Source organism: Ammodytes marinus (genome assembly GCF_949987685.1).
Source record: "Ammodytes marinus genome assembly, chromosome: 22".
NCBI classification, from domain to species: Eukaryota; Metazoa; Chordata; class Actinopteri; order Uranoscopiformes; family Ammodytidae; genus Ammodytes; species Ammodytes marinus.
This window is the reverse complement of record NC_137226.1, coordinates 16,058,322-16,070,641: the sequence shown is the minus strand read 5'-3', so window position 1 is coordinate 16,070,641 and position 12,320 is coordinate 16,058,322.

The window sequence follows — 12,320 nt, the reverse complement described above, 5'->3', positions numbered from 1 at the left end:
TGTTTGGGCAAGTTGAGATTGCTTTTTGGTTGCCCGGACGGGCAAGTGGATATTAGAGGAGTTGTCAGTAGTCTAAGCTATTTATTCATGTGTTTTAGAGTCCGCAAAACAATTTTTTTCCCGCTAACCCACACAAAATAGATATGCTATATTTGCAATTGAGCAGCTGCAGCCAGCAGCATCACGCTCTCTCTCTCTCACACACACACACACACACACACACACACACACACACACACACACACACACACACACACACACACACACACACACACACACACACACACACACACACACACACACACACACACACACACACACACACACACACACACACACACACACACACACACACACACACACACACACACACACACACACACACACACACACACACACACACAAAACAGCCTCTGTGCGCGCAGTTTCGCTGTCTACGTTCTGAAAACCGGCTCTATTAGACTATACGGACTTGGTTCCGCTATATTCAAAACCCAGAAATCAATAGCTTGAGCTTATCGATGTTTAGCAAGTCCCTAAATCCATATTAAAATCTGCAGGATAATAACTAGTTAGCTTAAAAAAAATTGCAAACGGTTTAAATGTGATGTGTTCAGGTCGGCTCAGTAAAATGATTATTAGGCAAAGGTCAATAAAAGGACATCATGATGTGTTCAAATGTAACATCAAGAAAACATTTTTTTTAGTTTTAAGCCAGAAGCTTGAATAATACAGTTTGGGTGAAAAACTTGTTTTCCCAGCAATATAAAATAATTGGTAGGACTAAATATGGAATTATGACCTGTTTAACGTCCTATCCTGAGCTCTGCTCATCTTATAAGCAATTAAAGCAATAATACCAGTTTTCTTTTAACAAAATAATACAAAAGTATCAATAAAGATTTGGATTGTGGAGTCTTTAAAATGGTATCAATATGAAAAGAAATTAATGATCCCCCTCCTTACTTACAGTATAACTGGGCAATAGCTTTAACATGGTGGACTTTAATAATTGTATGGCAGACGATCACTTTTTGGCACAATGTGACCGTTTTAAATAAGTAAAATAAGTAAAACATTTCTGAACACATGTATGTGGAAGCTAACATTCAGCTTGACTCTGAGCTAGACTGAGTTTTCTGAGACCCCCAAAACCAGGCCAGGAGCATGGCAAAAAGAGGCCCTTTCACGATGCTGCAGCAGGACCAAGAGCTTGGCTGTATGTGTGATGTCATGATATCTAGGCTTATATGAATTGTTGTTGGTTGTATGTGGTTAGGATGAGACAAGTAAGCAGTGTTTGCATTTAAGAGATAAGGTTCGCTAAAATGTATATTTTAATAAGCATATATCACTGTTTAACATTTATTTTTTGTTTTTTTTGGGCAAGTCAACACAACATTCGGGCAAGTACAACTTGCCCTATGGGCAAGTGCTTTTGAAACCTTAGTGTCAACCCCTGTGATCTCATGTAAGTTCACGGCTATTTTTGACCAAACGAGAACTACACTGAAAAAGAAATGGAGTAGCCACTTATACTTGCATTTGCATACCCAGAATTACCTTTTCACTGGTGTACAAATACATTAATGAAAAATAATAACCAAACAACATGGGCAAATATAGAACGTTTACAATGCCCTAAAACTTAATATTTGTATTGAATCATATTGTGCTGGATGTAACGGTGTGCATATCCATCTGGGATTCACAGGACAACACATACATTTTTTGGAAGACAATGCAAGTTTTTCACATATGCACACATCCTGTGTCATGATGTGATCTGGAGTAGCCAGCATTACCAAGAGGAAACATCCATTTGCATGTCCAGGTTCTCCTCGGTAAGCCATTATATTACACATACATTAATATCTTATAGCTGACCTCAATCAGCAACAACACTGTGGTGAAAGCAAAAACTAGGAAGACGTAGCACCATTTAATTTAATTTTATATCACACAGTTTCTTCCCAGCACCAGTTTTGTATAAAATAAAGCTGTCAATGCTTTGCTTTCAGAAAAGTGAGCAGCTTTGCATTATGCTCCAGTGAGGTTTAGCAACCACATTAAAGGGGCATGGATACAATGAACACCGAGGCATCTGGCTCTGCATAATGTAGAAATCATTTCTCCTTAAAGCTGTCTCTTCATTGTCTGCCGGCTGACACAAATGTCTTTTTCTATTGTGAAGCTAAAAATTGGTTAGAAATTTGTCAAAGCAGGCGCAAATGAGATGTTGCTGAGCATTACATCCATTACAACAAAGCAGACAAATGGATGCCGATGATTTGAGTGAGCCGTCATCGTCATCAAATGTACCTGTGCACAGCATGGAAAGGCAGACAGCCACCAGATGAAGCACAGCCAGGTTCTGATAGTCATTTGCTTTGCCATTGTGTCTACCGCCACTGCTACAATTATATTATCTGGGCATCCTGGGATGAATTTGCCATCATAAAACAAGGTAAGTGACAAAAATAGTGTGAGGAGACAGACAATAAAAAAATAACATGCAAGTGAGAAAACAGGCTTTTCATAAAAGCAAATAATTCCAATAATTGTCAGATTGAAGTGGCACATCAGAACTGAAGGAACGTGTCTTTTGTCAGTCTTTGCTTCCTGACAATGTCTTTATCTGACATGTTGTCTACGGTATGCCTCCCTATTCAACAAGGCTCAGCTGAGAAATGTTCTGCCAGTGTGACTAGCTGCTATGTATGCCATGCCACATAATCATAATAGAGTTTCTCTCTGTCTATTCCCTTGTGGTGGCTTTTCTTATTTTACTCATTCAATTATGACAGAAATGTGGCATTAGATATTTTCCTCTTTGCAAGAGCCACTTTATTCCGTACAATTTCACGCTTTGTAGAATGTTCCAGTCACAAGTTAATTAATCAGGTAGAGACGGAGGGGTTACTGCTTCTCACGACTAAGTGACCCATATTTAACACAAAGAAAAACTGCACTCTGAGGTATCTGAAGAAAAGCAGAACGGCAAGCCAGGCCCTTAGTGTTCAGCAGCAATGGTCCCCTTTTCATCTCAGGGCCGCTTTTAACAAGATAAACCCTCCACTGACAGTGACCCGAGATGAAAGTAAGAGACACAAAGCTGGCAAGAGTTCAGGGAAAGTTCTTGGGCGCCCTACCTACCCACTCACTCACCCCACCTAAACCTCTCTCAACCCCGGTCCTGGTTCTGCTGAAAGATGGGAGGGAACTTGGGCGGCGGTGGACTAGAAAAAGTTCCTTTGCCTCTATTGCAACTTTGTGGCTGATCCCACAAGGAGGCCTCGCTAGGTGCTAAAGATGCAGGGATTGACGGCTCTAATCTCGCCGACTCTCTCCGTCTCGCTCAAACTTGGCCTCTTCTTTTGTTCTTTAAGCCCCGGATTGTCTTGTTTCTACATCTCTATTTGGACGCAGGGCTGGTTTCTGCAGAGGGGAGGGAAGAGGATGCTGCAGCACAGAAAGAGGCTGCAAGCACAGTTGGGGCAGCAGAGGTTCAACGGCCCCCGAAAGAAAAGGAGATACTGGTTTGCGTCAACCTGCTGACCCATGTATATGACTAGGGATTTCAATGAGTTTTCTTTATGTTATCAAGATAAAACAAAAACAAATGCAATCAATGGAAAGAGGTGACCATCAGAACAAGTTATTAAATATTTTATTCTAGATTATGGGCAATTTCGCTGTTAGGGTTTCAGTCTAATTGCTTTTCAATCTAGTAGTCATTTGAATGCAATAAACTATGGCAGAGGTAGAACATGGAGGCAGCAGTAGCCGTTTCTGACTTGTTTTGGCTGACCCAAGAACATTTTGTTCACAGCGGGTTGTTTTATTGAAAAGGTTGTGTAGCCCGTGGAATTGGTTGCCACACAGGACACAATGAATTCGGGGTTTTTGTAGCATTAATTTATTATAGAACACATTTAAATTATTGTGACAGAGTGATATATTTTGATTAAAAGACTTTATTTATTCCCACAGTGCTCAACAGTTGCACTTAAAATAAAATAGACTTATCCTTCAGTGCTCAACAGTTGCACTACAATTTAACACTAGGAGACCGAATCATAAAAGAAATTAATAAAGTAAATACTAATATAGAAAAAGGCTTCAATAGAAAAATACAGCTAAAGACTAGCTTATAAAATCCTATCATATAAAATACTAGCCTATAAAATACGGCAGTGGCATGACTAAACAGAAAATACAAATCATCACGTTACACACATATTTCGCCACCATAAACATCAACAGGTCATTTAATAATGTAAACAGTAAATGACTCATAATACATATTAGCTTATAACACTTACATTTCAGCAACTTGAACTAAGACAAGCCCTTCCCGAAGTTTCCAGCGGACTTATTTCCCCCGAGTCGTTATCTTTAAAAGATAGACACTGTTAAACGACACTGCGATTCACAAACACACCGCGTGGTGCCATACATCTCATTGCAAGCGAACGCCCACGTTTGGCGACTGGCGCCGAAAATCCCCAGACATCCTAAACAAACACGGCCATCCAACACAAATACTCACTGGTATCGCTATAAAACTGTTCCATACAGCAACAACCGGCAGCATATGTCCATAAGCCACTCTATAAACGCAAACAATGGAGATACCTCGTCTTCACGGAAAAGACCAACGCTGTCCAGAGGTAAACAACGGAAGAAGGGACCAGGATGCATTGGGCGCAGCACTATATAGTAAGACTCAATACTGCCACCCTGTGACCAAACGGCCACACTACCCATTGCAAACCACCCGCAATCCCATTCCCAAGTACTGCAACTGAAAGTGTTATATTCATAAAGATATTAACTGAACCACCCGGTTACATACTCCCCTGCAGCAAGTCAACGTCCTCGGTGACTACAGAACTTTAAAGAAGCTCAAATCCAGCTTCAGTTTTACTCTGATCATTTCTAACATAAAACATCAACAATGCTTGTATTTGCTCAACAATGAAGTGTTGTAAGTGTTCCTCTTTGTACCCTCCCAACCACTATTTCTCACCGAAAAAGTCCATACAAAACGGCTGTGAAGAGAAATGTGAATAGAGAAGTACAGACGTTCGTCCAAACCTCGTTGTCTGCGCTGACTGAAACAGCATTACAAGATGACTTCGGAAGGTGAAATGGGTTAGAATGAGACCCAGCTGTTGCCCTTTTGCTTTTTCTAGCGGCAGCTCTAGGTGTATAGGCTTTACTTTGTGCACAATCATTGACTGGAAATGTATACCCGTCATCCCCAATTGAGGTGCTGTCACCATCACTGTCCTCACTGTTCTTTGGATACACATCACTATCCACATGTTCTGTTTCGGTGTCAACATTTTTCACATCTGGATAACTTTCTTTAGATTCCTCAAAGTCACTCTCATCTGAAGATACTGATACATCAACTCTCTCTCTTTCTGCAACATGAAACAGGTTTGGTGGTTGCACAAGCTGAGAAGGAAACACTTCTTCAACAACAACAAAATCAGGTCCAAGTGACTCTGACATGTCCTTGGCTACAGGCTGTGTTCTAGTCTGCAACCTAGCTTTAGTTCTTGGTTTTGGAACTGGTCTGGGACAAGGACGCAACTCTGACCTATGAACCCTCTTAACAGGACCTCCCTCAACAGGCTCAACTGTGTGTGTGGTACCGTAGACGTCAACTACCTTGTAAACTGTTGGACCCCATGCGTCTTGAATCTTGTGTCTACCTAAAGGGCGATGACGCAGAAAAACCAACTGACCAATGTCGACAGGAGGACAATACACTTTTTCATTTTGCAGTGTGATTCTCTCCGCTGCTTTCTGCTCTGAGTACACTCTCGCTTTCCCATGTGCCTGTCTAAGTCTCTCCTGATGAACAGTCAACCAGTCCTGTTTCCTGTCTGAAACACACTCACGTCCTATTAATGCATCTACAGGGAGATGTGGCTGCACCCCAAAAAGCAGAAAATATGGCGAGTACCCCGTAGAGGAATGAGGAGTGACATTGTAGGCGTACACTAGTTCAGGAAGGTGCTCCGGCCAACGCCTTTTTTTCTCTGGAGGAAGCGTCCTCAACAAATCATGCAGTGTTCTGTTGAATCTTTCGCACTGACCGTTTCCTTGTGGCCTGTAAGGAGTTGTCCGTGTCTTTTTAACCCCATAGAGTCTGCAAAGCTCTGCTATAACTTCACTCTCAAAATTTCTACCTTGGTCTGAATGAAGTCTTTCTGGAACCCCATATTTCATGAACCACTCCTTCAGCAAAACTTTAGCAGTTGTGTCAGCTTTCTGATCCTTAGTAGGATATGCTTGGGTAAACTTTGTGAATACATCCGTCACAACCAGGACATTTTCACGCCCGTCTGAGGCTTGCTCCAACACTGTAAAATCAACTGCCACTACTTCTAGTGGTCGAGAGGCCAGAAAGGCTTTAACTGGTGCATGGATTTTTGGCTGCGGCATCTTGGTAAGAATGCACCTCTCACAGTTTTTAACCCAGTTTTCAACATCGACACATAGCCCCACCCAGAAACACCTCTCTCTTAACAGGTTTATAGTGCGCTCTATGCCCTGATGTCCCATGTTGTTGTGTACATTCTGTAAGACTTGGTCCTTCAAACAACTAGGCACAAGTAACTGCCACACTTCATCATGACGTGCGTCATGAATAACCCTGTATAGCAACCCGTCCCTTTGTTGTATTTTACTCCACTGTTTCAACAGTCTTTTTACCTGACTTGACAGGGCTTTCCTCTCTTTAGGCCCTGGCCTCCTCCCCCGATCCCAAAACGCTCTAAACCCCTTTAGAGTGGAATCACTGGTCTGAAAACCTATGAGCTCGTCCTTAGTGTAACCCGGCAGCGTAGGTGTGTTGCCTTGCCCCAAACTATCCTCACCAGAAACCGACTCGGCAACCCGGATCTGTCTCACTTTGAAGCACTCAAGACCTTTAGTGGCAAGGCCAGGATCCAAAACTGTTCCTCTCCAAATAGGGTTACACACTGCAACACAATTGTCAAACTCTGCATCATGGTCAGTTTCAGGCTCCCCTGCAAACTCCTGCCTAGAGAGTGCATCTGCAGCTGCATTGCTAGAACCAGGACGATACTTAACCTCAAAATCAAAAACAGACAGTTGTGCTACCCACCTCTGCTCTATAGCACCCAACTTGGCCGTCTGGAGGTAGCAGAGCGGGTTGTTGTCAGTCAGGATAACAAACTTTGCACCGAGCAAGTAACCCCGGAATTTCTCAGTAACCGCCCATTTAAGTGCAAGTAACTCCAACTTCATGCTACTGTAATTCCGGTCATTTTTCTCAGCCTGACGTAGTCTGCGGCTAGCGTATGCTATGACCCGTTTTTTGTCCCCCTGCTGTTGACACAACACAGCTCCCAATCCGTTTAGGCTGGCATCTGTCTCAACTACAAAAGGCTGTGTGAAATCTGCAAAGCCCAAAATGGGGGCTGACGTAAGTTTTTCCTTTAACTGCTCAAAAGAAGCCTCACACTCTGGTGACCACTTTGCACCAACCTGGTGACTTACTTTTCCTGTTTTCTTCACACCTGAACATTTGTTTACTAAGTCATGTAGTGGACCAGCAACTTGTGAGAAACCTTTGATGAATCTCCGGTAGTAACTGCAGAACCCAATAAACGACTGCAACTCTTTAACAGTGGCTGGAACTTTCCAGTTCTTAACAGCGGAGACCTTGGAAGAGTCAGTCCCCACACCCTCTGCAGACACCCGGTGGCCCAAAAACTTCACTGACTGTTGTAAAAATGCACACTTTTGTGGTTTTACCTTAAGACCTGTCTCTGCTAGTCTCTTTAACACTGTCTCAAGTCTTTGCAGGTGCTGTTCAAATGTCTCAGAAAAAACAAGAATGTCGTCAAGATAAACCAGAAGCATCTGAAAAATGAGATCATTCATTGTGACTTGCATAAGTCTCTGGAAAGTAGCTGGCCCGTTACAAACACCAAAGGGCATTCTCACGTACTCGTAGAGACCAAATGGTGTAGTAAAAGCTGTTTTAGCCCTATCTCTCTCATGCATGGCCACCTGGTGGTATCCACTCGCTAGATCAATGGTGGAAAAGAACTGTGCACCCCTTAGTGCATCAAAACTCTCGTCAATCCTCGGGAGAGGAAATGCATCACGTCTTGTCTTTGAGTTGAGTTTTCGGTAATCGACACATAACCTTAGACTACCATCTGCCTTCCTCACAAGCACTATTGGCGAAGCATAAGCACTGGAGCTTTCTTGAATGACTCCCTTTTTTAACAGTTTGCCAATATGTTCTCTGACTTCACTGTACTGTGTGGGTGGGATACGTCTGTATGGCTGTGTCACTGGAATGTCGTCTGTAAGATGGACCTCATGTTGTACTTTGTCAGTGTAACCCAAGTCTTCATCCTCTTTCGCAAACACAAAAGAGTATTTCTCCAACAACAAAGCCAACTGTGCTTGCTGTTCTGGGCTACCGCCTACATTGAGCTCGGCTAAGATAGACTGTACATCTATAGAAGCTTCAGGACGTTTGTCGATACTCACTTGTTCAGTATCTGCTGAGATTCTTTGGAACTGTACTTCACAAGACTCATCGCTTTTCACACTATCTACATGAGTCAAGACACCTAACCGGGTTCTTGGCCTTAGCCAGATATCTTCATCAGACATGTTCATTACCTGCACAGGGAAAATGTGACTCTCAGAAGAAACCAAGGTTGGAACAACAACCAAACCATCAGGCACAGCTGTACCCACAGGCTCCAGCAACAACAAAGGACCATTCTCACTCACAGTTCTGAGTCCCCTAGCCATGACTGTGGCAGCAGATGAAGCGGGCACATGGACTACACCCTTACCAGCTACTCTAGCGAAAGAGAGCTTGTCTGTTACATTTACAGCATGGACACGATGAAAAGCCTCCCTCCAGTGTGAGTCAAGTTTACCCTGTAGTGTGGTGTCAAACTCTGTGTGCACTAACTCCTGGCATTTTTTGACGATGTTCATCCCCACGAGACCTGGAACAGAGGAAGAGTGTGCAGAATCTTTGACTATAAGAAAACCTCGTTCCGGGATAGTCAAACCCATTGCCTCTACATCAAACTCCACATAGCCTATATAAGGTATGTCTAAACCATTTGCTGCAGTGATTTTAAGCCACTCGAAGGCCGAATGCACATCTTCACCCTCTACTGCCAAGTGCTCTCTAAAGAAACCTTCAGAAATTGTGCTGACTTGGCTCCCCGTGTCAAGCAGGCATGGTACTGTAACACCCCGGAGTTTCAACTCAACAGTCTTGCATTCCCCAACTGCGTTCTCTAAGATTTTACATCTGTTTGTCATGTCTTTACGTGAGCCAACTGCTTCCCCCCGTGTTGTGTGGCTCATGACAACCGAGGGTAAGGGTTTTCCTGCGCTACAGAAAGATCAGGTGTCATAACACTTTGGCCCCTTCTAGCATGTGGGCATTTTCTCGCAATGTGGCCGACGCCTTCACACTTGAAACAGATCGGCTGACCATCGGGTGTGAACTTAGGCTGGGCTCTAGCTTGATGCTGAGGCTCTCGGTATGTCGGTTGAGTGCTGCGCCTACTCAGTTCACTTACAGCGCTAGTTAGCTGAGCGAGTGTTTTAGCTAACTCTGCTAGTTGTTTTTCCTGATGGGCTACTGTTTTTTGGACATCGTCTAATACTGTGCATTGGACATTGTTTGTTTTAATAGCGGAATTCTGCGTTTCCGAGACTTCAGACTTAACATGGCTGCTCTTTACAACTCTGGGCTTATGGGACCTGCTGTCCTCCATATCCCACCGGAGGGCTTCATCCCTCACATCTAGAAGACAGGAGCCCGGTCTGTCCCTTACCATCTTCCGGAGTTCACGCCGTAGCGCGGCATCTCTAAGACCCTCAATGAACTGATCCCTGAGAACAGCTTCCTCATTAGCTACTGCATCTGTGGACTGCTTCATTACAGAGCTCAAAAGCTGGGACAATGCATGGGAGTAATCACGGAGGTCTTCCCCGTCAGCTTGTCTACGGTTGTAAAAGGTCTGCAAAAGCTGTGTGGCGCTGCGTTTCTCCCCAAAAGCATTTCTCAAGAAGGAAAACAAATCACTAGGAAACACAGACTGGCCCCTCATGCATAGTCTAACTTCTTCTAAGGCAGGACCACGTAGAAGAGATACTATGTAGTCACACTGTTCTGATGGTGTCTGCTCTCTGGACCTCAAGACCCTTTCAACCTCTTCAATAAACTCTTCAACTGACCTCCCATCTGTACCACCCTCCCCACTGAATGGTGTGATGTGACGTTCTCTTGGAACATAGATGTATGAACGTGCTGGTGCGGGGTTACTATTTTCCCTCTGAGCCCTTGTTTCAGCATTTAACCGGGAAAGCTCATCTCGCAATCTGGCGAGCTCTTGCAAATGACCCTGCATTTCCCCTGTAGCCTTGCTACTTGTACCTGGAACCTGGCTTGGCTGGACATTTTTATCAATAACAGTACCCTCATCTTCCGAATCACTCATGATGAGACCTTTAAGTCTATGCACAGTCCGGTTACAATGTGAAACACCAGTCCAAAATGTGAGTTAAGGATACTATGAAGACAGTCTTTAACTTGATGTCCTGCTGAAGGTTTCTTTTCTTCGCAGCTGAAATTTGAGTCCCTGAATCCTCTGCACAGATGCTCTGGTACCGATGAGTCGTCTCTCCAGGAAGCAGCAAACCTTGGAGCACCTCAGCACGTCTCCCGCTGCTCAACACCTCCACCGCAGGCTGGCCTCACCGACTCAATCACCAAAGGACCTGGAATCTTCACCACTACCGTATTTTCTAAACTAAAACTAAAACTAAATCACTCCGTTGCCAATTAAAAAAATAGATTTGTTCTTGCTACACCCCACTCCTGGTACCAAATTATGTAGCCCGTGGAATTGGTTGCCACACAGGACACAATGAATTCGGGGTTTTTGTAGCATTAATTTATTATAGAACACATTTAAATTATTGTGACAGAGTGATATATTTTGATTAAAAGACTTTATTTATTCCCACAGTGCTCAACAGTTGCACTTAAAATAAAATAGACTTATCCTTCAGTGCTCAACAGTTGCACTACAATTTAACACTAGGAGACCGAATCATAAAAGAAATTAATAAAGTAAATACTAATATAGAAAAAGGCTTCAATAGAAAAATACAGCTAAAGACTAGCTTATAAAATCCTATCATATAAAATACTAGCCTATAAAATACGGCAGTGGCATGACTAAACAGAAAATACAAATCATCACGTTACACACATATTTCGCCACCATAAACATCAACAGGTCATTTAATAATGTAAACAGTAAATGACTCATAATACATATTAGCTTATAACACTTACATTTCAGCAACTTGAACTAAGACAAGCCCTTCCCGAAGTTTCCAGCGGACTTATTTCCCCCGAGTCGTTATCTTTAAAAGATAGACACTGTTAAACGACACTGCGATTCACAAACACACCGCGTGGTGCCATACATCTCATTGCAAGCGAACGCCCACGTTTGGCGACTGGCGCCGAAAATCCCCAGACATCCTAAACAAACACGGCCATCCAACACAAATACTCACTGGTATCGCTATAAAACTGTTCCATACAGCAACAACCGGCAGCATATGTCCATAAGCCACTCTATAAACGCAAACAATGGAGATACCTCGTCTTCACGGAAAAGACCAACGCTGTCCAGAGGTAAACAACGGAAGAAGGGACCAGGATGCATTGGGCGCAGCACTATATAGTAAGACTCAATACTGCCACCCTGTGACCAAACGGCCACACTACCCATTGCAAACCACCCGCAATCCCATTCCCAAGTACTGCAACTGAAAGTGTTATATTCATAAAGATATTAACTGAACCACCCGGTTACAGTTGTGACAGTGTCTTCAAGAGGTGAGTCTAAAGATAATACAGAGTCACCTTTAGTGTGGAGTTTCAACTGTGTTAGTGTTTTTTTTCTTATTTCATGGCTGAGAAGTGTCAAGAGCAGGCGCAACACAATAATGCCACTGCTGTAGTTAATTCCACATTCACAAGATAACTACTCTAAGCTAGTTAGTCTGTTGACCTTTCCATTAAAAAGGGAATGAACATTAATTAATGAACAGAAAGCTTACCATCGAAGTTCTATTTTGATCAGATTTTTCCTTTTACTTCTCCTTCTACAACCCTTTCAATTGTCTGATGAAATCTGTCTGAAATAGCGCCCTCAAAATAAACTTGCCTTGTCTACAAAAAACATCCAGTCATGTGATTAGGCTAC